Source organism: Cynocephalus volans, chromosome 8, assembly GCF_027409185.1.
Source record: "Cynocephalus volans isolate mCynVol1 chromosome 8, mCynVol1.pri, whole genome shotgun sequence".
NCBI classification, from domain to species: Eukaryota; Metazoa; Chordata; class Mammalia; order Dermoptera; family Cynocephalidae; genus Cynocephalus; species Cynocephalus volans.
In genome coordinates, this window is record NC_084467.1 from 93,359,978 (window position 1) to 93,387,635 (window position 27,658).

Here is a 27,658-nt window from a genome sequence, read left to right on the forward strand (position 1 = left end):
TTTCATAACAGGAAACACTTTTACATCTCTCTTGTATTCTGGATCCTATGTCATCTTCTGTTTACCCTCTAATTTGGTGGATTATCTTCAAATAAGCTTTATTGAGAAAGGACTCATGCAAGTAAAGCTTTTGAGAGCTCACATGTAACACAATACCTGTATTCTACCCAAGCTGAATTGATAATATAGCTGGATATAGAATTCTAAGTTGAAAATCACTTTCTAAATTTTTAAGGCATTTTTCCATTATCTTCTAGGTTTTAGTGTTGCCTTTGAAAAATTCAATGACTTGCTGATTTCTGATCATTTCATGTGTCCTTCATCATTTTGATATTTTAGCATTTTGTATGCCCCAAATTCTGAAAATTGTTGATTATATGCCTTGGTATGGGTCTATTTTTAATCATTGTGCTGGGAACTCCACTGAATACTTTCAATCTGGAAATCCATAATTAACAATTCTATAAAACATGTTGAAATATTTGTTCCATAATTTTTTTTTTCTCTCTCTTTCCTTCTGCAATCCCTAGTATTTGGATGTTAAACTCTAAGACTAAATTTGTAATTTTTTTTTTTATTTTTTCATATTTTCCTTCTCATTTTCTTTCAATGTATTTATGATTTAAGGGTTGTTATCTCAACTTCATTATTCAATTTTATATTGATTCTTATTTTTGTTAACAAGGTTTTAACTAATGAAATTGCTTTCTCATTCTATGTTTATTTTATTTTTAGTTAATTTTACGATGTTTGAGTACTTGTAATACCTTTTTTATTTTTTTTAAGATATTGATGATACTAAGGATACATATTTCCGTTCTCCCTGTACAGTTTTGTTCCTTTTTAGTTGCTTATTTTCCTATGATGTTTTGATTTTGATCTTTCACACTAGAAGTTGTCCTCAGTATATAATTATTTTTAGCTGTCTTCTCACATTCAAAAAAGAAACAATAGAAACTGAATAAACTGAATAGATGCTCTGTATATGGAGGGAATTGGTTTATTGATTCTGGCTTTCACTGTGGAGTGAACTGATTGGGCTACTCTGATGGGGAACCACTGATGTCAGTATCTTTGGATATTTATTCTTTGGTCCAAATTCTCAGAGATAAATTTTCTATACTCTTTTTAAAGAAGAGTAGTCAACTTGCTGAGGGCCAAAGTGGAAAGAACCATGGAGGCCTCAATATTTAGTAAATAGATTTTTCATCAACTTCTCTGTTTTACTATAGAAACTTCTCCTTTTGCAAGGCTTAGATACCTCCAGTAAAGCCAACCTCTGTTTTCTCTCCTTTGGAGAATAAATCTCTAGTCTCTTACTAGTGTGTATGTGTGTATCTGAAGGAAGTGACAGTTATTTCACTCTCTAGAGAAGGGGAAAGGGTATTCGAGGTGGGAGAGGGAGACTTTTATGAGATCTGTAAAAAGACTTTTAATGATCTCCTGGGACTTTTTTGTTTGTTTTGTTTTTCTTTTTTTGGTGACTAAGCTGATAAGGGGATCTGAACCAATGACCTTGGAGTTATAAGGTTGTAATCTAACTAACTGAGCTAACCAGCTAGCCTCTAGTCTCCTGTTTTGATGGTTCATTCTGCTGTGATATGCAGGTGGCTTCAAAATGTTCCCCATTGCTGGATTAGTATTCAACTTTTTCTGGTCTGCTGAGCCAGTGATGCTTATTTTTGTTGTATAATAAAACACTTTGTTATTATTATTGTGGTGGTCAGATAAACTGGAATAAAGGTATATTTTTAATCTGCTACCTTTCTTATAAATTTAAGACAATCTTCTTCATATACAATATTTCAGTTTGTCAAAGGAACCAGATATTAGTTTCAGCAAATTGTTTTGGAAAAATGACAAACTGAACAATTGTAGGTAAGGATTAACATTATTGGCAAATAATAACTTTATTAGTTCCTTGGGGCTGCCATAACAAGTCACAACAAACTGGCTTAAGAAAAAAACAGAAATCTATTCTCTCACTGTTCGGGTGGCCAGAATTCCAAAATTAAAGTGTTGGCAGGGATGTACCCCATCTGGAAGCTCTGGGGAAGAATCTGTTTCATGCTTCTTTCCTAGATCCTAGTACCTTCTAGGAATCCTTGGCATTTCTTGGCTTACTGCTACATCACGCAATCTCTGCCTCTATCTTCATGGTGTCTTCTTCTCTGTTTCTCTGTGTTTTCTTCTTTCTGTCTGTCCCCAATCCCTTTTTCCAAATAAAGTAATATTCACAGGTTCCAGGTATTTGAATATATACATCTATTTTGGTGGGGAACATCATTCAATACACTGCAGTAGCATTCTTTTGAAAATAATTTAGGTGTTTTCCCCCAATGTTGGTATATTTATTTTTAAATAAAGAACACAAAATTGGACACATTTTTTTTTAAAAAATGTGCTTAGTGTGTTATTTGGGCATAGCATATAAAAGTTGTTCTAACACATAAATTTCTATTGCAAAAGAGATAAACAAGAGTGGTTTAACAAACTAAGCCACAAAACTGAATTACCTCTTCACTAACACATAAAAAAATAAGAGTGTCACTAAACCAATATCATCAGGACAGATGATACTTATTGTGTGAGCAATGTTGCAAAACATAATATGAGGAATGGAACTGATACAGTGCTGTACTTATCAGAAATGGTTCACAGAGCACATAGTACTATGATTTGATATTATATCTAAAATAAGCAAAAATGTATTCCTCCAAAAGTGTGAAAAATAAACTGAAGCACTAAGTGATATTTTTGATTCAATAATCTTAATTCCTTTAATACTTTTAGAAAAAAATTTGGTTTGGCCAATGACTGTAGAACTTTGCTTCTTTTTTAAAATATGAAACAATCCACAGTGAAACAAATGCAAAAGTTTAGAGTGTTGTAATCTATGGAAGATCATGAAGAAAACACAATATAAAGGGATTTGATGCTTTAAAAGAAATATTGTTAGGCTTTATTTTAAATTCTCAAAGATCTTCTACTTCTTTTAGTATTATCAGTGTTTTCTAACATTATGTAATTTATTGTATATTTTACATGAGAATATAATGTGTTATAAAGTGAGACATAAAATTGAGTATATATGTGATAAATTTAAAATGTGAATAATTTTTATGGCAGCTAAGATTTTCTGATTCAAAAAGCAATTACAATTCTAATTAAATTTATTGGCACACTATCCTAGCAGCAAAATCTATTTTCTTATAATACTGACATTTATATTGATGTTTGACTGTTGGCTTAATTACAGTTAAGTTGTAAATAGAACATCAACTTTTCATTGTCTTTCTAGATAACTTGTCCAGATTTGTATAGTTTGTCATTTCAACCGGTTAAAGACTCTGTGCTACCAGTGAATAAGATAACTGAATGGATAATCTAATGCAGCCATTAAAATGAAACTCATACTACAATTAACATAGATCTTTCTCTTTTATAACAACCAAGTCAGCTTTACTTAGATAAAGCATATTGGTTAGGAATGTGTCCAAAAGCTATTAAGAGAAAGCTAATTGAAATGATAATAAATAAATAAAGGGTTATTTTCTTTTATATAAAAGTTCAGATGTAGACAGCCTGGAGACTGCATAGTAACTCCTTCTAGATTTTTCTTTTGCAGCATATGTATACCTGCTCCATTATGTTTCAGAAAGCAGTATAGTGTAGTGTAAACATGGAACCCCCCTCCCCCACACTTGTGCATACACTATAGAACTAACTTTGCTTTCCTTTTATAGCTCGCCCTTAATGATTAACCAAGACTGTATCAAAAGCAGACATCCTGTCTTGTCCTATACATTTCTCAAAGCATCTTGTTTTGCCCAACACCTTTACCTATATATAAACCTCATCACTCACTCAATCAGGGAAGTGTTAGAACTTTATCCTCTGTCTCCGGGTCACTGTCTTATGAAATTTGAAAAAAAGCCTTCCCTGTAAGTTATGTTTGGTGGGAGTGATTGGCAATCCTATATCAGTGAGAACTCAGACCCACATGGATCCGGGATTCCCCTTGTAGGGGAATGGGACCAGTTCTTTACCAAATATTTGGTGCTCAACATGTGGCCAAGAGCTGCTCACAGCTCGGGTAGCCTCTGGAGAATGGAAATTTCCACCTATTTGTCCAAGCACCTGTTTGGCCCATTTTTGGTGGAGGACCCAAATGGGAATTTCCAGTTTCCCCAGATGTCCCTGGCTTCTTGAACTTGGAAAACTGAAACTCACCAGTAAATGAAAGTCTTGGATTTTCTGGTCCAGACAGGTGAGCCCTTTGGTACTCCCTAACTTGAGCATTTGTATAGTACTTGGAAAAAGCTATTTGTAGTATCCAAAGTGCTATAAAAACTCATCAGGGGTTCATTTGACAGGCCTATTTATAACTGCACTATTTGTTGTGAGTAGTACTTTTGTAATGGTGCTATTTGTTGTGAATAGTATTTTGGTAAGTGTGTTATTTGTTGTGAACAGTACTTTGGTAAGTGTGTGACTTGCTGTGAATACTACTTTGGTAGTGTGTTGTTTGTTCAAGTGTATATGGGAAACCGACCGTCTATTCCAATTATTACTCCTCTAGGTTATATATTACAAAATTTGGCTGAGTATAACTATGAGCCCATGAAGAAGAAGAATATGATTTTCTTTTCTTATAATGCATGGTCACAATAGTCACAATATACATTGGGATATCAAGAGAATTGGCCTATAAATGGAAGTTTAAATTATAATGAAATTGAGGGCCGACCCCATGGCGCACTCGGGAGAGTGCGGCGCTGGGAACGCAGCAGCGCTCCCGCCGCGGGTTCGTATCCTATATAGGGATGGCCAGTGTGCTCACTGGGCAGCCGGTCACAAAAAACGACAAAAAAAAAAAAAAGAAATTGAAACAGATCAGAAAAAAATAATAAATGCAAAGGTTTGAGGAGTTTCAAAATGAGAAAAACTGAATTTACTGCCACAGCCAGATCCTGTAGATGAATGGACCTTGCCTTCCCCTCCAGTGGAGTGAGTGGCTGAAGTTCCTCACTGAGGAACACACTATTCATCCCTTTTACCCCCTCAGGTCCTCATCCTTTACTTGTCTGGGCTTATTTTCCTGGTCCATTTATTGGGCTCCTTCTCAGCCTGGACCCTACCTTGATTCCAGAGCTAACAAGGGATCCATAGAAAGCAAGTACAAAAACCACCAACTAATAAGCCTGGAACTGCTACCCCTTCTTGACCACCACCAGATAACATTAAGGTACCTGGAGCTTAAACTCCAATTTTATGATTTTATATCTGTCCCAAGATCTATTCAGAGGAAAGGGACCTTGCCCAAATGAGAATATGGTCTCCCCCTCTCAAAACCAAAAAGGAACTCAATTTGTCCAGGGGCAGCCCTCTTCCACATGGGGCTATCCCCCTTAAGATAAATGCTCATGGGTGGATTAAATGAAGATGGGAAACCAGCTAGAATGATGTAGATATAGAGTCTGTTTATTACCTCTGAACTTTATAATTGAAAACAAAATAACTCCACTTATTGAGAGGACCTTACTAAATGACAGAACTCTTTCACTCTATTTTTACCATCCACCACCCTACTTGGGCAGACATACAGAATCCTCTCACTGTTTTATTGACCTCAGAGCAACACTGATTAGTACTGGAGAAAGTCAGGGAAGAAGCCAACTGACTACACACAGAGGACCTCAATGATCTGGTAAGAGCTGACACTGAGGAGTCTGTCCCCTATTGCAATCCTGAATGGGACCCCAACAACAGTGATGAAGGTAGGATCCAATATTTTCAGACATACGTAATGGTGGAATTGCAGAAAGGGCTACCCAAACAGAAGTTTGAACAAGGTACAAGAATTAAGGCAGGAAATCTGTCTGCCTTTCTGGAGCAGACTCTGGAGGCTTGCCGTAAATACCCAAGTAATCCAGAAAATACCTGGTTGGTTAATATGACATTTATCAGACTAAGTTCATCTGATATCCAACAAAAAGTACAAAAATTGGAAGGGACCTTAACCTTGCCAGTGTTCCACCTAGTGGAAGTAGACTACAAGGTTCTTCTCAGGATCACTTAAAGGATCAACAGAAGGATAAGAGACAGGCTTGACTCATAGCACTGGACCTAGCACAAAATCAAAAATGGGAAGAGACCCACAAAATAGAAAGCCCCTCAGATGGGTCCCTTGTCTAAGCCTCCTTTAACTAAGATTCAGTGTGCCTATTGTAAGGTAGAAGATCACTGGTATAAAGATCGCTGAATGTTGAGAAAGGAAAACAAAAATGAAAATGTGCTCCAGATAGCTGGCTTAGATGGAGGAGAAACTTAACGATACGGTCCAGAGGTTCTTTTACAGTCAGTAGAAAAACTGTCTGCAATATTCCCCTTCCACCAAGAACTTTGGACAACTTTAGAGATATGAGGAAAGAGTTTTAGACTGATTTTTCTTATTGACAATGGAGCCACGTACTTTATTCTTAATTTGAAGCTAGCTAAATGAACCCCAAAAGCGATATCAGTAGCAAGGGTATCCAGGAAGCCATCTCAGCATCATTTCCTACAGCCCCTGGAATGCAAGATTGGCTCAAATATATATGTATGCTTTTTGTATATGCCTGACTGCTCAGTTCCTTTACTGGGATGAGACTTATTAACCAGACTATTTATTAACCAGATTTCTAAAATAAGATTCAGACAATAAGCACATATCCCTGGGATAGATTATTTCTTAAATAGTTCTATATATGAAAGTTATTTGCCAACTTTTATAATGAATATATACTTTTATAATGAATATATAATGTATGTAGTAAATTGCCCTACTATAGCATTTTATATGTACTCCGCCCAGAGTCTAATACTAATATGAAGAAATCATATTACTCTTAAGGAAATTGCAAATCATGGAAAGTGGAGTGATTTCAAAGTCAAGCATAATTTTTTTTCATCAATCCTTTATTAAAAATGAGATATCATTTGTTTTAAACTTATTATATATTTTAGTTTTATTAATTATAGAAAAACAATTTAATACAGTATTTAACTCATCTTTGAAATAAATGAATAAATAAAACTAGACCTACCTGAGCATACCATTTAGTCAACCATTCTTGGAAACTTCTTCCTGCTTGCATAATGTATTAGTCAGGATATTCCAGCAAAAGAGTCAATAGGACATATATAGATATTTATTTATAAGAGGAGATTTACTATGGGAGTTGGTCCACATAATTATGGAGGTTAAGTCCCATGATATGCTATATGCAAGACTGAGAATCAGAGAGGGAAGCTGGTGGTTTAATTCAGTCCACGTCTGAAGGCCTGGGTACCTGGGGACCACTAGTGTAAGTCTTGGAGTCCAAAGGTCCAGGAACCAGGAACTCTGATGTCTAAGGGCAGAAGAAGATTGATGTCCCAGTTCAAGGAGAGAGAGAGGAAGTTTGCTCTCACTCTACCTTTTCGTTCTATCTCAGCCATCAATGAATTGGATGATGTCACCCACATTGGTGAAGGTAGATTGTCTTTACTCAGCTTATTGATTCAAATACTAATCTCTTCTAGAAACACCCTGACAGACACCTCAGAAATAATGTTTTACCAGCTATCTAAGCATTTCTAAACCTAATCAAATGGACACAGAAAACTTACCATTACAAATAGCTCTGAATAATTACCCTAAATTGCAAGTAAGACACATTAAAGATCTTAATATAATCTTTACCCTCCTAAGACCACTCCTGCAGCCTTGATAGAGACAGTCTTTTCTAGATCTTAAGTTACAATAAAAATATATCTTTTACAAAGGGAAAAAGCATGGCGCTTGCATAAATATAAAATAAACAGATGCCAACAATTTTATTTAACTAATTCAAGAATGAGAGAATCAAAAATGTGTCATAAACTTTTTTTCTAAAAATAATCCAATGAGTATATGTATATATAGGCAATTAAGATTGCTGAAATAAATTTAATAAATGCAAAACTGATGTCTTGCACAGGAGAGGATGAGAATTCAACCTCCACTGGACAAAATTCATATCATTCCTCTGGAACAGAATTATTTATATTACTATCAATTTTCCAGAATGTATCAAATTGTAAAATAGTTAAGTATCCAGAAAGATGCAGAACATCCATAGAATCAAATAACCTGATAATATTTTTTTTTTTTTTTTTTTTTTTGCCATTTGAAACTTCTTTCACAATTGCTTTTTATTTTTTTCTCCTGGCAAAAGTCAGAAAAGACATAGAAAAATATGTGTAGAAGTAAATTAGAAAGTTCTATTAATTTCCTGAAACAAAGAGAGAACAATAGGAAAAAAATCTCAAGATTGCTTCAATGGAGTACCATTTGACTCATGGTTAAAGTGTTCCTAGAAACCGTTTTTCTTATAAAGCACACCTAAAACACAGGGCTAAGGGAGGGAAGGGGGTGTTCTGATGTCACTCTCTTCTTAGACATTCTATTTCCCCAACCTCTATTCAGCCACTCACAGAATCCATGATGTTTAGTGCTGCCAAGTTAAATGAAGGCTGTCCTTATTTTAAATTATGAATCAAGGCTTCACTGTACCATTGGTGTTTGTTTGACTATGAGAAGCTTATGAACATAAAAATGGGAACAGATAGAAGTTATTACCTCACGTCAAAAATGCCAAAACAAGAGAAGAAACAAATAAAAACAAAAATTATTTTTGGCGATTTTCAAGCAATCGTCTTAAGATTTGCAAATTATTTTGCCTTACAATAATAATATGAAATCTTTGATAAGAAGGAAAAATACAGAATTTCAAATTCTTACAATTTTGTCTGAAAAAAATGTTCAACGTGCTTTTAATAGTAAGCCTCTAAAAATATACCTGTTATTTTAGCAAACTGTGAGAGCTATGAATTAAAGTATATATATATGTATATATAAAGTGTATATATATGTATAAATATTTATTTACATAAGTATATATATATAAGTATATATATATGTAAGCATACACAAAAGATTTATACATGTCACTATATGTGAGGGTACATCAAAAAGTTTGTTGAAAAATATAATTAAAAGGTAACACAAATCTTTCCATAAACTTTTAAAAGATCCCTCAAATTGACATATAATAGACAGAGAAAGAGAAAGGGATATTTCATTTCCCATACCCGTCTCCCCAGTCTTATCTAACTTTTTCAGGGCTTGATCTTTCCTTTTCAAAGGCTTCTATTATTATTACTTTTGTAAAAAGATAACTCTGGCACTCAAATTATTATCTTGGAAATCTGCTAGAAGAAATTATTTTAAAAGGTAGAAGTGGAACATTGATGTTCCTTTCTCTTGCATTCCTACATCAATAATGCAACTCCTTCAGAAGAATAAATTTATTTTTTTCATCAATAAGGGAGAAAATACTTACAAGGAAGTTGAAAAAAAATTATTACTATTTTGATGTATTATTTTTGCACATGCTTCTTTTTATTTATGCTTCATCTAAGCACTGCCAAGGAAACGATGTGTTCTATCTTCCCTTTGTGTGAAAATGTGTCCTTCCTTTTTCCCCCTTTCCCTTTTATCTCTTCCTCCTCCTCCTCTTCATCTTCCTTAATCTTCTTCTCCTCCTCTCTTCTATCTTCCCTCTCCTCTCCTCCCTGGACTTCTAGATTCACCTCTTCATAACCACCAGTTTGGAGTATTGCAAATCCAATCACTGATCTAATGGTGACTTTGCTCATGTGCTTGTGCAGGTATAACCATGTAAAGTAGTAGGTTCGTACAAACTATAACTTCAATCGGCACATTGTTAAAGACTCCTATCAAAGGTAGGGGAGTCCTAGACCTTCTAAACCTTCAATATGCATTCATATGTAAACATATATGATTTAAAATTGACTTGAAAACAATGTATTCAGAAGCTGGGGGAAGTTTAACTATGTTATGAAACAGTACCTGTTACACCTACAGTGATTGACTATGTAGAAGTGTACAGCATATAAATGTTTTTATATGTATATATATGTATGCAACAACATCCTTTCTACATATCTACATAAATATGTATCATTATATATTCATATCCGTAAAAAGAGAAATAGAGGTATAGATTCTAAGTAATAAGGTACATTTACTATCTAAATGTATTTTGTTTGTAAGTTTTGGACAGAAAACAGCAGAAGCTAGAATAGCAATAAATACATGCTCATCTCAAAAATTTTACACAGATCGGCTACATATCTGAAGTCAAGGAACAAGAGTTCAGATAGCCAGACAGAAGCCTATATATTGAACGGGTCATAGTAACAGACTTTCGCTGATTGATGGGATTAGGCAACTCTGCCCCCTTGTGGTGCTCAGCGCGCTCCTAGCAAACCAATGTCCTACAGGTCATAAATTTGGAAACAATTCTCAAGTTCCATTTATGGTGCCTAAGCATTAAAAAATCACCACAAGTGATGTAAAAGATCAGGAGAACAGACCAGACTAAATAGCACTACCCATATATCAGAAACAGTAGAACAGGCTTTCATTGAACTCAGTCCCCTTCCTCATGTTATACATTTCTAATCTTCCCCCACCCCACAAAGCTCATTGTTCTGGACAGGGCAGTGGTCACCAGACTCCCAGGACATCTCAAGCAGGAATATTCCAGAAAAGCAGGTCAAATAAGTAGGAGATTATGGGGGGTAGAATGTTGATGTGTTGTATTTCTCACAAAATATATCAATATATTCAAATGCAACTAGTACAGTGGGGAGAAAATAAAATTGATAGTCTGAGGAAAAACAGTGTTACTCTAAAAACAAAAACAGCGTAAGGATGGTTAGTCAGTTTGATACCAAATCTACTGTCTGCAAAAATAGTATATCACTGGATAAGTCCTGTTCCATTTATTTTGAAATGAGAAACTCAAATTAAAGCCAAAATTTCCTAAGTACCACTAGTGTTAGTCCTATGGTCAAAATTGCAGCTCCTGTAGCCTGAAGAAAGATCCTGGGCATCTTGTGGCCTGCAGACCATGAGTGTCTTCTCTAGTATTGGGGCAGGGGAGAGGGAGAGAGAAAACACCTTTTACTAATATTACCTACTGTGATTAGCTGTCTGCTCTTTGCTTGGTTTATCTTAAGTTCTCTTCTATAAATAGCATCACATATCCTGGTGTTCTTGCTGTCCTCCTCCTGGTACTTTTTGCTGCTTTCCTGTTTAACTCAGACGGGCTATCATTTTCCTCTTTGTGGCAGGCATTTGAATCTTGACTCACTTGCGAAGGTATACTTGTTAATAGCTTGGAGTACCATGTTCTAGCCAATCTTCCAACTTGGAGGATTTGTATTAGGCTTAACTCTCTCCCCCTGCCCCCCCCCCCCCCCCCCCCCCCCCCCCCCCCCCCCGACAGTCTCTTGCTTCTGGAGTTCCCCCTGTCAGCAAACTGCCTTCTCGAGCTGGAATTGTGGGTGATTATAGGAAGACAGCTTACACCCCAGTCAACATCAGTGATGATCATTCTACTTTCAGGAAACTTATGCAAAATTGTCACATTAACCACAGAAATGTGCCCCCATCTCCATTTATATGACCTTTCTTAGGTCCATTTTGTCTGTTTCAGGCCACATATGCTGTGAGTCCCAGCAATATGGTTTCAAAGGATAAACACATCTCAGACAAAATATCATCAGTCTGACTAATTTGGAAAGGAGAGATTTATTTACCTCTCAAAAAAATAAGGTAGGGCTATCACATCAAAAGCATTATATCACCAAAAGTAAGGGAAGGTAAAAGGAATGGTCAGTTCTCCTGTTATTCCACTCTGGCCCCAAGGATGATCTCTGACTTGTCCATTTTACATCATGTGCACATTCATGGGACAAAGTCATACAATGGACTTGCACTATGATTTAATAGACTATGTCACATGTGCAGCCCTGGTTCCATAATAGCAGTGCATACCAATTGGCTGCTCCAAATTAATCATGAAAAGCAGGAGGTGGTATTTCCCAAAAGTGGTGATCTTACCAGAAGAATGAGAAATACTGTGAAGATAAAAACAAATAAATATATATTAACATAAAAATAGAAGGGGAATATATGTATGCACATTCACACAGTTTTCTATGTACTTTATATAGTTATATAATGATAGGCATAGAAGTAATAGAAATAAGACTCATCTTGAAGTTATACTTATTTCATACCTCTTCCTAGCTTTGATTTCAATTTATTCTGTGGCCTTAGGAAAATTCTTATTTCCTTGTCTGATCATTTGGCTCACCCTAAAATCAAGGGTTGGGCTAGATCGGAAGTCAAACTCAGTTTCCTATGGGTGCAAAGGATATAACACAAATAAATGGCATCGGGAATGTAGAAGCTTTCCATCTAGATTTTGTCTATTTACATTGAACAAAAGAAAAGGGAAAAAGAAAGAGAAAAAAAAAAAGTTTGTTCTTGTTCTCTTGAACTATGCAAACCCTAGGTACATCTTTGTCAGGCCTTAAAAACTAATGCCATCTTAAGTGACATTACAAGTGGTGCCATTATGGGCCCACAAGGCCGTATTAATGTGGCAGCCTAAGACGGCGCTGGGAGGAAGTAGGGTGGGAGTGTCTGCGGGAACCTTGCCTTAGCCCTTATTGGCCAAACACATGCTTCAGCGCTCCCGAACACTGCATGATTGCAATAGCTAGGCATTAAGACAGGATGTATGCCCTTGACCTTTAAGCTGATTGGAGGATGTAAAAACCTCCCTTCCCTATTTGCCTTTAAAAGCAAGTGCTTGTGTGATAATAAACGGAACTGTTCGACAGAACCCCTGCCGCGTCTGAGTGTCCTTTAAACCGGGCTGGTTGGGGCCGTCGGCCGTGCTCACCTCTCTTCACGGCTCTCTTCCCCCGTCTCCTTCCAAAGGGGACAGGAGGGAAAGAGGAATCTGGGCCATTTGCTCACCCACCAAAAGGAACGAGGCTAGGGCTGTTCAGGTCGGCCGGCAGCAGACCCGACACATCTTCCATTTTATAAACTTATAGAGTTTGGTAAAGACAAGCTATACGTCCAGAAAACACTCTTGTTTCCTCATCCATACTGTAGAGTTAAGGGATCTGTTCAGGCAGGGACTTTATTCCCCAGTCGCACTTGCGTCTATGTGGGACATTGGACTTGTTCTCTCCAAAGGAATGTGAGGAGAAATGGTGTACATCACCGCCAGACCATGGAATTACACTGTTAATGAATCATGAAAAAGATACACCACCTGCAACCTTTTTTTTTTTTTTTTTCTTTTCCACTAAATGATCACAGATGACCTGAAAATCTCAGGAGACCTAAAAGTCACACGATAAGAGGAAGATGAGTTCCCAAACCACTACTTGGAAGAACACATACATTGAACTGTACATAAAAAATAAAATTATTTTGGGTTAAGCCACTGAACACTTCGTTCTTTCGTTTTCATAGAAATTGTCCCTTTTCTAACTATTTTTTTTTTTAAAGAGAGAAAAGAAAAATATAACGGCTTAAAAAATATACAGTTGTGCAAGTATGGTGGTAAATGGCAGTGAGACACTTGATCATAGTTTCTTAGAGATCATGATGACTGATGGGGACAATCACAAAAAAAAGCATTTACTTTCTGTTTTTCGGACTAGAGTTTGAGTTCCACTAATTCTAGGATTTTTGTCTATTATGTTTATTTTAAATTCTGAACAACTAGAGGTATATAATTTGGAATATCTATCAATGAATATTAGTTTGAATAAATGAATGAAGGAATAAATATTTTACATAAAAGGAGCAGTTTATAACAGTTCTAGTATATTGCTATAATTCAATAATTCAGACTCTCTTTAATGAATTTTTTTCTCTTTTCAAAAGAAGCTATAAATGTGAATATTTATATGTCAATTTGAAACATTTGAAATCACTCCATAGGCCAAGAAAATTATTTCTGTGTATCGGATTCAGCCCATTGGCAGCCAGTTTATGACCACTAAATGGTATTAGTGGTTCTGAAACCTAGATGAGCAGAGTCCTCTAAAGAAACCCTATGGGAGCTTTATGATAACTTTTTTAAGCATTGGCTCTTCTCCAGATCTGCTAATTAGAACCTCTAGCAGTGAGAAACATTAATATATATTTTTATAAAAATGCTCAGTGATTTTCATATCACCAGGCAAGACTTAATCCATGAAATAGCACTGGGAATTACTGTATTAGATGAATCCAACTATTATCTTAAAATTTATGTTTTCTGATATGTGAGTAAAACATAATAAGAAATCAGGCTAAATCACAAAAGAACTTTAGAACCTTAAAAATTTAGACAAAGGAAGTATTTCCTTATATTATTTCAGTAACAGTTTATCTTTTCTCGCTTCATATTTTGTCACACATAAATTTAATTAACCCACATTTTACCAACTTGTATTTCTCAACTCAATTCTTCATTTGCATTTACTTCATATTCAAATACTTGTTTATGCAAACTTTTGAGCATGAAAGTCAACAGATGTCATCCATTACGTGTTTCACTGACATTCTGTTCACAATTGCATTGCATATAATAAATAGCAGAAGACCAGTTATTGAGTTTATTAAATACTGTTACTCCCTTTTCCATGTCCATGTCTTTGTCTACATAATTTTATGTACATGTACATGTGTGTTTTGATAGGTCGGTAAGAATACCTACTTGTTTTGATAACCGAATTAGAAAGAGTTATGATTTGATTAAATATCTTCTACATTTCACATTCTAACAACTATCATATTTTCAACTTGCTTCTGCTGCTGCTGTGATCTTACTTTATACCATTGCACAATCAGTTCTGGCTCAATTAGCTAGATCTAAAGAATGTTTTACATTCATTTATTTCTGCATTCAATAGTCAATTGTATTTAGTACCTACGATGTGTCAGTCACTGCCCTAGGTGCTGAATATATAGCAGTTAATAAGAAAATCCCTGCTCAGTTAGAAATTAAAATTTCATGAGCAGAAACAGTAAAAACAAACAATAAACAAGTGTGTGTGTGTGTGTGTGTGTGTGTGTGTGTGTGTGTCTGTGTCTGTGTCTGTGTCTGTGTCTGTGTGATGTTTAGTGGTAATTGATGCAAAGGAAAATAATGAGAGCAGGTTAAAATTGACAGGGAAGTCTCAGATGGGGAAGGATGCAATTTAATATGGGATGAATGTAACCTGGGTGGTAATGTTTGAGCAGAGACTTACTGTAGAAGTACAATTTGTACAGGTTGTGCAGGGAAAAAGAGAGCAGGAAAAGTGCTGTTAGAAGCATGAGAAATAGAATCAAGGAAAAGCAATGAGTCAGCAAGGAATGGCAGGTAGTAGGAAATTAGACTACAAAGAGAGGGCTAGCTAGATCTTGCAGTACTTTAACTTGTAAGAAGTATTAAACAAATCGACTTTATTAACTTAAAACCCTTCTTCACACCAAAGAAAATAATCAACACAATGGAAAGACAACCTATAGAATGGGAGAAAATATTGCAAACTATTCATCCTCCAAGGGATTAATATCTAGAATACACAAGGAACTGAAGTAAATTCACAGTAAAAAAAAAAAAACCCAAATAATCCAATTTTAAAATGGGCAAAGGAGCTTTATAAACATTTTTGAAAGGAAGATGCACAAATAGGCAATAGGTACATGAGAAAAGTCTCAACATCACTAATCATTAGGGAAATGCAAATCAAAACCATATTGACATATCACCTCACTCCAGTTATACTATTATCAAAAAGACTGAGAATAACAAATGCTGGGGAGCATGTGGAAAAATGGGAACCCTCCTACACTGTTGGAGGGGCTTTAAATCAGTACAACCATTGTGGAAAACAGTATGGAGATTTCCCAAACAACTACAGATGGAACAACCCTACAATCCAGAAATCCCACTTCTTTGCATATACTGAAAGTAATGGAAATCATCATGATGAAGGGATACCTGCACTCCCATGTTCATTGCAGCTCTATTTACAATAGCCAAGATGTGGAACCAACCTAAATATCCATTGATGGGTGACTGGATAAGGACACACACACACACACACACACACACACACACGCACACACACACACACACAACAAACACACACACAACGGAATACTACTCGGTTATAAAAAAAATGAAATTCTGCCATTCACAGCAATGTGGATAAGCTTGGGGAAAATTGCATTATGTGAAATAAGCCAGGAACAGAAAGAGAAACTTCACATGTCCTCACTCATAAGTGGGAGCAAAGAAAGAAGGAAAGAAAGAAAGACCACAATAATACATTGAACTTACAGAAGAAGAGTACCGATCTATTTTTACCAGGGGTGGGAAAGGGGGATTATTAGGGAGGAAATAGGTAAAGGACACAAAGAATAACTATGATTTGTAATGACTAACATGCCCATAATATTGATTCTATCATCACATATTGTGCATAAATAGTGATAGTCAACTCTGTACCCCATAAATATGTATACTCAATTATGCTTCAATTAAAAAATAAATTTAAAAAATAAAATTAAAATAATGATTGCTTTTTGTCCTGGAGGTCAAGGTCAGAATCAGGAGATCAATTAGGAGGTTATTACAATAACTCAGGAAAAAAATTATATACGCTTGGATCAAGATGGTAGTTTTGGATAAATTGAGTCATGGTCAGATTCTGGCTATATTTTGAAGAAAGTTTATTTGTTAACTGATTGATATTTAATAATTATAATATTTGAAATTAATCTACCATGTGCCTAGCTAATTTTTTTTCCATTTAGAGAAATATAAGTGAAATTTAATTTCTATTTTTATGTAGTTATCCCTGTTATATATATACACACATATACAAAAACTAATTGAGGTCAAAAAGCTTAAATTACACTTTTATCAAATTCTTAGAATCAATCTAAAAAATAAATCAGTTTAAACAATATATGATCATTACTACAACAGGCATTAAGCCATGTATAGTTCCAAAAATGAAGTATAATAATCAAGTATTTATATTTTAACTGACAAACCCAGGTAAATCTTTCTCATCTTAAGTGTTAACTTCCCTATTCATCTTCTCTTAAAATGTATGGATACTTTCCTCCATCTATCATGAGTAAATTTTCCAATCACAAAGTCTGAACAGTTTAAAAATTTATTGAAACACATTTTTTCTCACTCTGGAGAAAACATATTTTGAAAGGATACAAATAAGTAGATTTTGATTATTTTTATACAGAAGGCTTCTTAGGCAGAAGAATAGAAAACAAACGTTGCTTCTAGAATTCCTTTCATATCATAAAGAGTCAACACATATCTAGCCTTCAGAATATTACCATATATTATAAGAGATAAGCTGTAAAGATGTTGACTAGATGTATAATATATTCAAGTTAATATTTTAAAAATGAATGAAGTTTTCTATAAATTGAAGGATAAATATACACCTAGAATATACAAGGAACAAAAGCAACTTCACATTAAAAGAACAAATAATCCAATTAAAAAATGGGCAGAGGCGCTGAATAGACATTTTTCGAAGGAAGACATACAAATGGGCAACAGGTACTTGAAAAAATGCTCAACATCACTAATCATCAGGGAAATGCAAATCAAAACCATATTGCAATATCATCTCACTCCAGTTAGACTGGCTTCCAGTACCTAAAAGTAATAGTTCTAGATTTCAACAAGGCCTACTTTCTTTGACTGTGAAACAATTTTTTAAAATTATTTTATTTTAAATAACACATTGTAATTGTACATTGTTGTGGGGTACATTCTGACATTTCGATACATCTATGTTGTACAATGATATTACAGAAACAGAGAGGAGAACAGTGGTTACCAGAGACTGGGGAGGGGAATGGGGAAGAGAAAAAGGGAGAGGTTGGCTAATGGGTACAAAATTACAACTAGATACAAGGAATAATTTCTGAAACAATTTTTATGCCAACAAAATTAGAGGAAACAAGTGACTAGTGTATTAAAGAAATGCTTGAATTTTAATGTGAAAATAACACCCATTATGAAGTATCAAATATTGACTTGAAATTTCAGTTAGTAACTTTTACAAAATTTATTTAGACTTAGTTAAAGAATAATCAATTTACACTTTGTTTCACATTAAGGCAGTTTTAGTTATAAATGATGTAATCTCTAATTCCTATTAATGTATTTATTAAATATCAAAATTGATCATTTTTGTTAAATATGTTGACTGCATTGTTACTGACTTGTGCATATTTCATCACAGCATTGAATCTGATCCAGGGTTAGATGACTCTATACATGCAACATTCACTGGTTTAATTATTACTAGCTCCCTTATGGGGTATCACAACACTATTCCAAGCACAAGGAGATAGAAATAATGACAACAGTGAAATCCTCTGACCTACTTGATTTTACAATCTATCAAAGAAGATGGACACTATGGCAATCATTACACAAACAGTAACTGAATTGCAATTGTGATGATTGCAAGAAGGTAAAATCCAGTGTCCTGAGTGCATTTATTTTGAGTGGGAATGTTATACAGCTTGTGATGTTGGGAAAGATGTACGTAAGAAAATATCAGACTTAAAGACTGAGATATACAGGTAAAGTGGAAGCAGAGTGGAACAGGAATACGACAATAAAAGGTAACAAAGATGATGCACGAAGGAATGTGGTTAATGTTCTAAGATGAAGATTTGACGAATCTTGATTTTTATTATGAGAGTAAAGAAAACCCTCTACTAGGTTTTAAGTCAGAACATGACATATTAGGGCCAGCCTGTGGCTCACTCAGTAGAGTGTGGTGCTGATAACACCAAGGCCACAGGTTCGGATCCTACATAGGGATGGCCAGTTAGCTCACCGGGTGAGCGTGGTACTAACACTAAGTCAAGGGTTAAGATCCCCTTAGCAATCATCTTTTTCTTTTTTCTTTTTTTTTTTTTTAAGAACATGACATATTATATTTGCAGGGATTTTGATTGTTTGTATTTGAAGACTGTTTTCTGAGTATGAATTGGAATGTATGGAGACAAAAAAGTATGTAGGAAGAACAGAGTGCAACAAAAAAATCCAAGTAAGAGAAGATGGTGGCTTGCTGATTAGTATAAAAAGATGTGGATGAGTTAAAAAAAATGGATATAAAAGCATCACAGCACTTCCTCTGAGATGTCTATACTGAATATTTCTGATCTAAATTGGTTCACCCCATAATGATATTTTAAAAGGCACAATATATCTCCTTTATGTCAAAATTAGGACACATATTCTTTTTTATAATAATGATTATAATTTTAATATACTGTCCTCCACTAGTTGGTAAGGTCCATGAGTGTAGGCTCCTTGTCCTTTTTGTCACTGAAGTCACCATGCATGACATGCAGTTTGGCAAAGAACAGTCATTTAAAAAAATTTTTTCTTGAATAAATTATTTTGATACGATTGGGAGGATGGGGAAAAAGAAAGAAACGAGTGATGACTAGGTTTTTGACATAAACAGCTAGAAGTGTGATGACTTAGTCTAGGTAAGGGGAACATTATTAGGTCTGTTTTGAATATACTGACATTGAAGGTATCAAAATGAGGCTATTGAGTTGACAGTTGGGTATACGAGTCTGTGGCTCAAAATGGATGTCTGAGGCATATACATTGGTTTATCCATCAACAAGTAAAATGCATAAGAAAAATATAGATTCTTGCTGTAGACTGAATGTTTGTCTTTCTTCATATGTTAAAACCTAATCCCCAATGTGATGGTATTAGGAAGTGGGGACTTTGGGATGTGATTAGGTCACAAGGGTGGAGCCCTCATGAATGGGACAAGTGCCCTTGTATAAAAGGTCCCAGATAGCTTCTTTGACACTTTTATAATGGGAGAACCCAGGGAAAAGAGTCATCTCCGACCCAGGAAACAGGCCCTCACTAGATGCTAACTCTGCTGGTGTCTTGATCTTGGACTTCTCAGCCTCCAGAACTGTGAGAAATAAATGTTTGTTGTTAAGCCAATCAATCTATTTTTACTATAGCAGCCTGAGTAGACTAAGGCAATTCGCTCACCTAAGCAGAGTATAAAACAAGAAAAAAGGCTTGGGACAGAATACAGTGAATATTCAAAATAGACACCTCTAAGAAAAAAGAGAACTGTCAATGAGAACTAATAATAAGCAGCCTGACAGGTAGGAAAGGGAAAAGAAAAACACACAGAGAAAAAAAAGGGGGGGGGGCAGTGTGCTGATATTGAGAATCTTAAAGAGGAGTATTTTTGAAAGAGGGGATTGTTAACTGGGTTAAATCCCTGAGAGGTCAAGTGACAAGGAAACTGAACAAAAATTCATTAGCTTTATTAAGCTGACGTCATTACCATTGAAACTTTTGGCTCCCTTCCTTTCTAGCCTCCACATCCACATTGCCACCTAAACAGAGACCTCCCCCTTTCAGCCATTCATCACCACACACTCAAGTATCAAAGCCAGAGGTCTGGATGTCCTCCCTGATCCTACCTTTCTCTACTTCCTAACTTCTCATCCTTTAACAGATCCTGGTTCTTCTACTTCCAAAATATATCTTGCCTCTTTCCCCTTCTCTGATTTAGCCTACCACTGCCCTAGTTAAGGCAAAGATTATTTCTTACCTAGACTACTCCAGTTGTTCATGTTTCTGCCCTTTCTCCCTTTCCCCTTTTACTTCATCCAACATCTTAAAAGATAAAGTCACACAGGATCTCTTCCTTGTTTACAAACTTTCAGTGACTTCACCTTATGGTATGAATGAAACCCTAGCTTCTTAGCAGGAATTCTAAAGCACTCAGAGTCCAGAGTCTGACTACCATTGTGACCCTCTTCTCTCTAACCCACCTCCTTACTCACTACACATTGTTCCTATTGTACTTTTTTTTATTTTAAAGAAGACATAAACTCTTTGTTAACTTAGTGTTTGATTGTGTTTGTGCCTTTTTTTGTTGTTGTCCTTTTTTTTTGTGACCGCGCTCAGCCAGTGAGCAAACCAGCCATCCTCATATAGGATCCGAACCCGTGGCGGGAGCGCTGCTGCGCTCCCAGCGCTGCACTCTCCCGAGTGAGCCACGGGGTCGGCCCGTGTTTGTGCCTTTTTAAGGAACACTTTATTCCTCAGATATGATTGGCTTGAGATCTCAGCTTGTCACCTATTCAGAAAAAAAAAAAAAAGTCTCCTCTCACTACTTACATAGGTAGCCCTCTCCATACCACATCACTTTTCTTTTAACACTTAACACTATTTGTAAAGATTAATATTTGTTTAATTATTCTCCAACCTTCACTAGAGGATCAGTGGCCTTTGCTGTCCTGTCCACAGTTGTATCCCCTAAGACTATCACAGTGTATAACTTCTCATTTGTTAGTCTGCCACACAGTAAACATTTAATATATATTTGCTGAAATGAATTGGTTATTGTAGTTTTACTCAAGCGGTGGGAACAGACTCTATGCTGTGAATATGGGGTAGTGAATGGGAGGAGAAGAACTACATATGAATATTCTTGTGATGGGGAAGAGAGAGCAACATGACAATTATAAAAACTGTGTGATCCAAAGAATATTTTTAAATGCTCTTTTAATGGATATTGTGGAGAGGAATAAGACAATCCAGCAAGAATAGGTAATATTTGGTAGTGAAAAAAATACATTAAAAACTAAGAGTGGCTGTGTTTCAGAGACCTGTGAAGGAATTAACCATTGATATAAGGACAAATTCTTCTTTCATTAAAACAAAAGCAAAAAACAAAAAACAAACAAACAAAAAAAGAATGAGAAGAATATGGCTGGTATGCGGTTTTTATGGCCAGTTCAGTAAATTTTCAGTTAGTTAATGATTATACTTTTGCTTCAGATGCTCTTTTATTTCCTGTTTTTTTAGTAAAAGCCTATGGTAACTCCATCATTAAAAGATTTCAAATTGATAATTTTAGTTCAGTAGATAAATGGAAAATCTTCTATTGTTCTATGGATAGTTGCATATACTCTTGACATTAAATTAATGCAGAACTGTCCTATTAATTCAAATAAAATATATCTTCTTATTACTATTTGTCAGTTTCAAAATTCTGCAGTATATTAGTAAGACATTAAAGAGAGGCATTGTATTCTAGCTAAATTTGGAAATTCTATTAACTATCTACCTACAATTTCTACTGCCTGTCAAAACACCTTAGTAAGTTCCCTAAGCTAGTTTTCTCAACTAATAAACATGCTTCTCATAATTTTTCAGATATTATACATAATTCCTAGTGATTTCCATGCACATTTTCTCATGCATAGTTAAACTTATGCCTTAAAAACTTCTAGAAATCTTTATGTGAGAGGCAGTCAGCTCTGATAATTAGCAGTAATGCCCTAAATCTTCACCAGTGAATGGCCATTCTAAAATAGAGAAACAAAGTGCAGTTTTAAAATTTTCTTTGTTTACATGTCTGAGTGTGCCAGTGTTGGGTGCATACATATTTATGATTGTTATGTCTTCTCAATGGATAGATCCCTTTATCATTACATGTCCAATATAAGAATAGCTACTTCTGTTCATTTTTTTTTTTTTTTTGGTTTTCATTTCCATGGTATGTTTTTTTCCATCCCTTTACTCTTAGAACTAAAAAAAGAGATAGACCCTAATACAATAATAGCGGAGAACCTGAACACCCCTCTCACAGCATTGGACAGAACTTCCAGGCATCAAATCAAGAAAGAAACACAGGGTTTAAACTACAACTAAGACCAATTGGCCCTGGCAAATATCTACAGAATATTTCATACAACAACTACAGAATGTACATTCTTCTCATAAGCTCATTGAACATTTCTCCAGGATACACCACATGTTAGGTCACAAATCAATTCTCAGCAAATTTTAAAAAATTGAAATCATTCCAAGTATCTTTTCAGGCCACAATGAATTAACACTAGAAATCAATAACAAGCAAAACTCTAGAAACTATACAAGTGCATGGAAACTAAACCACAGGCTCAGGAGTGACCCGTGCGTCCAAGAAGAGACTAAACAGAAAATCTAAAAAAAATCTTGAAACTAACAAAAATAAAGATACCTCATACAAAAATATGTATGATACTGCAAAAGCATTACTAAGAGGGAAGTTTATTGCAATAAACACTTACATCTAAAGAATAAAAATGCTTGAAATAAACAGCCTAACATCACACCTCATAGAACTAGAAAAACGACAACAATCCAATCCTAAAAGTATTAGATGGAAAGAAATAAGTAAGGTCAGAGCAGAATTAAATGAAATAGAGACCCAACAAACAATACAAAAGATCAATGAAATGAAAAGTTGTTTTTTTGAGAAGATAAATAAAATAGAGAAACCATTAGCTAGGTTAACAAAAAAAGAAGAGAGAAGACCCAAATAACAAAAATCAGAAATGAAAAGGAAGACATTACAAGCGCTATCACAGAAATATAAAGAATCGTTAGAGATTATTATAAACAACTATATGCCAACAATTATGAAAACCTAGAGGAAATGGATAAATTTCTGGACACATACAGATTACCAAGCTGAACCAAGAAGAAACTGAAAACCTGAGCAGAACAATAACAAACAATGTGATTGAGGTAGTAACTGACAGTCTTGCAACAAAGAAAATCCCAGGACCAGATGGCTTTACAGCTGAATTCTATCAAACCTTTAAAAAGGAATTAATACCAATTCTCTTCAAACTATTCCAAAAAATTGAAACAGAAGACATTCTTCCAAACACATTCTGTGAAGCCAACATCGCCCTGTGTATTAGTCTGGTTATGTTGCTTATAACAATCTGAAATTGGGTGATTTATAAAGAAAACACAATTTATTGCTTACAGTTTCTGAAGCTGGGAATTTGAAAGTCTCTCTGGTGGTGGCAACAGTGACCCAGAGGTCTCACATTGCAAGACGATGGACCAGAGAGAGGAAGAGAGAGAGAGAGAAAGACAGTCTCTCCTGTTCTTTTAAAGCCTTCAGAACCACACCCCTGACCACCATTTTTAATCCATTCACCACTGCATAGTCTTACAATCCAATCACTTCTTCAAGGCTCCACCTTTCAATTACCATAATAGGGTTTCCCACCCTCTTAACAGTCGTAGTGAGGGCTAAGTTTCTAATTCATAAGACTTGGGGGACACAATTCAAGATTCAGGGAGCTTTGGGGGGACATAATTCAGTCCGCTACACCCTGATACCAAAACAAGACAAAGATACAGCAAAAAAAAGATAATTACAGGCCAATATCCTTGATGAACATAGATGCAAAAATCCTCAACAAGATATTAGCAATCAGAATACAGCAATACATCAAAAAAGTAGACACCATGATGAAGTGGAATTCATCTCAGTGACTCAAGGATGGTTCAACACATGAAAGTCAATAAATGTGATACACCACATCTAAAAAACCAAGGACAAAAACCATATGATTATCTAAGTAGATGCAGAAAATACATTTAAGAAAATTCCTTCATGATACCTAATTCTCAGCCAATTAATTATAGAAGGAAATTATAGTAAAACAATAAAAGCCATATATGACAAACCAATCACTAATATCAGCCTGAATGGGGAAAAGCTTAAAGCTTTTCCCTTAAGAACAGGAACAAGACAAAGATGCCCAGCCTCACCATTCCTATTTAACATAGTATTGGAAGTACTAGCCAGAGAAATCAGGCAAGAAAAAGCTATAGAGGGCAACCAAATTGGAAAAGATGAAGTCAAACTATCCCTGTTTGCCAATGACATGATCTTATATATAGAAAAACCTAAAGACTCTACCAAAAAACTCTTAAAGCTGACTAACAATTTCAGTAATGTTGCAGGATACTAGCATTTTTATACCCTAATAAAAAAGTCACTAGCATTTTTATACCCTAATAAAAAACTAGCAGAAAAAGAAATCAAGAAAGCAAGTCCACTTACAATAGCCACTAAAAAGATAAAATACCTAGGAATCAATTTAACCAAGGAAGTGAAAGATCTCTACAATAAGAACTACAAAACACTACTGAAAGAAATTAAAGAGGAGACACAAAAGTGGAAAGAGATACCATGCTCATGGATTGGAAGAATGAACATTGTGAAAATGGCCATACTACCCAAAGTGATCTACAGATTGAATGCAATCCCCATCAAAATACCAATGACAGTCTTCACAGAAATAGAAAAAGCAATCCTAACATTCATATGGAAAAGTAAAATATCCCTACTAGTCAAAGCAATCCTGAGCAAAATCATCATCATCAATCATCATCATCATCAACAAGCCAGAAGCATAAAACTATCTGACTTCAACTTATATTACAAAGCTACTGTAGCCAATACAGCATGGTACTGGCATAAAAACAAACACTCAGATCAATGGAACAGAATCAAAAACCCAGGAATCAACCCACATACTTACAGCCAACTGATCTTTGGCAAAGGCAACAAGAACATACACTGGGGAAAAGACTGCCTCTTCAATAAATGGTGCTAGGAAAATCGGACATCCATGTGCTAGGAAACTGGACCTGAACTTCCCACCATATACCAAAATTAGCTCAAAAGGTAATAAAGACTTAAATATAAGACCTGAAAACATAAAATTACCAAAAGAAAACCTAGGCGAAATACTGCAGGAAGTAGGACTGGGCAAAGACTTTATGAATAAGACCCCAAAAGCATAGGCAACAACAACAAAAATAAACAGATGGGATTATATTAAACTAAAAAACTCCTGAACAGCCAAGGAAACAATCAACAAAGTGAAAAGACAACCTATGGAGTGGGAGAAAATATTTGCACAGTATACATCTGACAAGGGATTAATATCCTGAACATATAAGGAACTCAAACAACTATACAGAAAACAACAACAACAAAAAATAAAAATCAACTAATCCAATTTTAAAAAGTGGGTAAAGGATCTGAATAGGCATTTTTCAAAGGAAAACATACAAATGGCCATCAGATATGTGAAAAAATGCTAGGCATCATTAATCATCATGGAAATGCAAATCCAAACCACATTGAGATATCATCTCTCCCCAGTTAGACCAGCCATTATTAAAAAGACTGAGAATAACAAAGGCTGGTGAGGATGTGGTCAAAGGGGAACTCTTCTACACTGTTGGTAGGAATGCAAGTTTGCACAGCTATTATGGAAAACAGTATGGAGATTCCTCAAACAACTACAGATAGAACTAACATATAATCCAGCGATTCCTGTATTGGGTTTATATCAAAAGGAATGGATGTTGTCATGTCGAAGAGATACCTGCACTCCCATGTTCATCATAGCTCTATTTACAATAGTCAAACTATGGACCCAACCTAAATGTCCATTGACAGATGACTGCATAAGGAAAATGTAGTATATACAGAATGGAATTCTACTCAGCCACAAAAAAGAATGAAATTCTGCCATTTGCAGCAGCCTGGATGAGCCTGGAAAAAATTATGTTAAATGAAATAAGCAGACACAGAAAGAAAACACCACATGTTCTCACTCATAACTGGGTGCTAAGAAAGAAAGAAGAAGGAAGAAAGAAAGGAAGGAAGGAAGGAGTGAAGGAAGAAGGAGGGAAGGAAGGAGGGAGGGAGGGAAGGAGGGAAAGAAAGAAAAAGAAAGAAAGAAAGACAGAAAGAAAGAAAGAAAGAAAGAAAGAAAGAAAGAAAGAAAGAAAGAAAGAAAGAAAGAAAGAAAGAAAGAAAGAAAGAAAGAAAGAAAGAAGCACAATAGTTAGTTGAACTTACAGAAGGAGAAAACAAACCTAAAGATACTAGTAATGGGGGGAGGGAGGTAGGGGGCTTGGGGGGTGATAAGTCAGGTGGAAGGCGTGGGGAAGGATTATGGTGTGTAATGATGAATATGCTAGTAATAAAGAAAATAAAATTAAATTAATTTTCTTTGTTTATTTAGATAATTTGTCATTGCATAACTCCATTTTCCATAGGGAGATCAGCAGATTCACCAACAGACCCATTATTTAGGCTCATTCATGTTTGCCTTGCTGATGAGTTGAAAATAGTAGATGTATTAAGAGATCAGGAATAGCTTTTTATTGGTAAGTCCTGCATGTTCTACATTAGAAGTGAAAAAATGTAAATACACAAGAAAAAATGGGTGTAATAGATATACTGAAGATGGTTTGCTGGGAAGTTTGGGTCTATCTTGGTGTCCATATGCCTTTTCTTAGTGAGGACTCACAAAATAGTAGGTAGCAATATACTGGGGGAAAAATGCACATAAAAATAGTCCTCCCTTTAATATGCTGAGTAGGGGGATGGCCGGTTAGTTCAGTTGGTTGGAGTGTGGTGTAGATAAGGCCAAGTTTAAGTGTTCAGATCTCCTTAATGACCAGTCACAAGAAATTTTTTTTTTTTTTTTAATGCTGAAGAATTACTGATCTAGGTGTATAAACAAGGTTCTCTTCCTACTTCAAAAAGCTATGACTTTTGATCCTTAGGAACAAATATAAATTTGAGTTAGAGTGTAGCTCCCAAATCTGTTCAGCACAGAACACATTGATTCTTTTTTTCTAAGTCCAACATAGAACAGGAAGTCTGAGTGACAGCTTGCTTGTTTGGTTCATTATCAGAGCGACACTTACTGAAACTTCAGAGTTCAGATAAAGGTTAATAATTCAGCACCCTTACAAAATAATAGTTTTAATATTTGTCTAACATG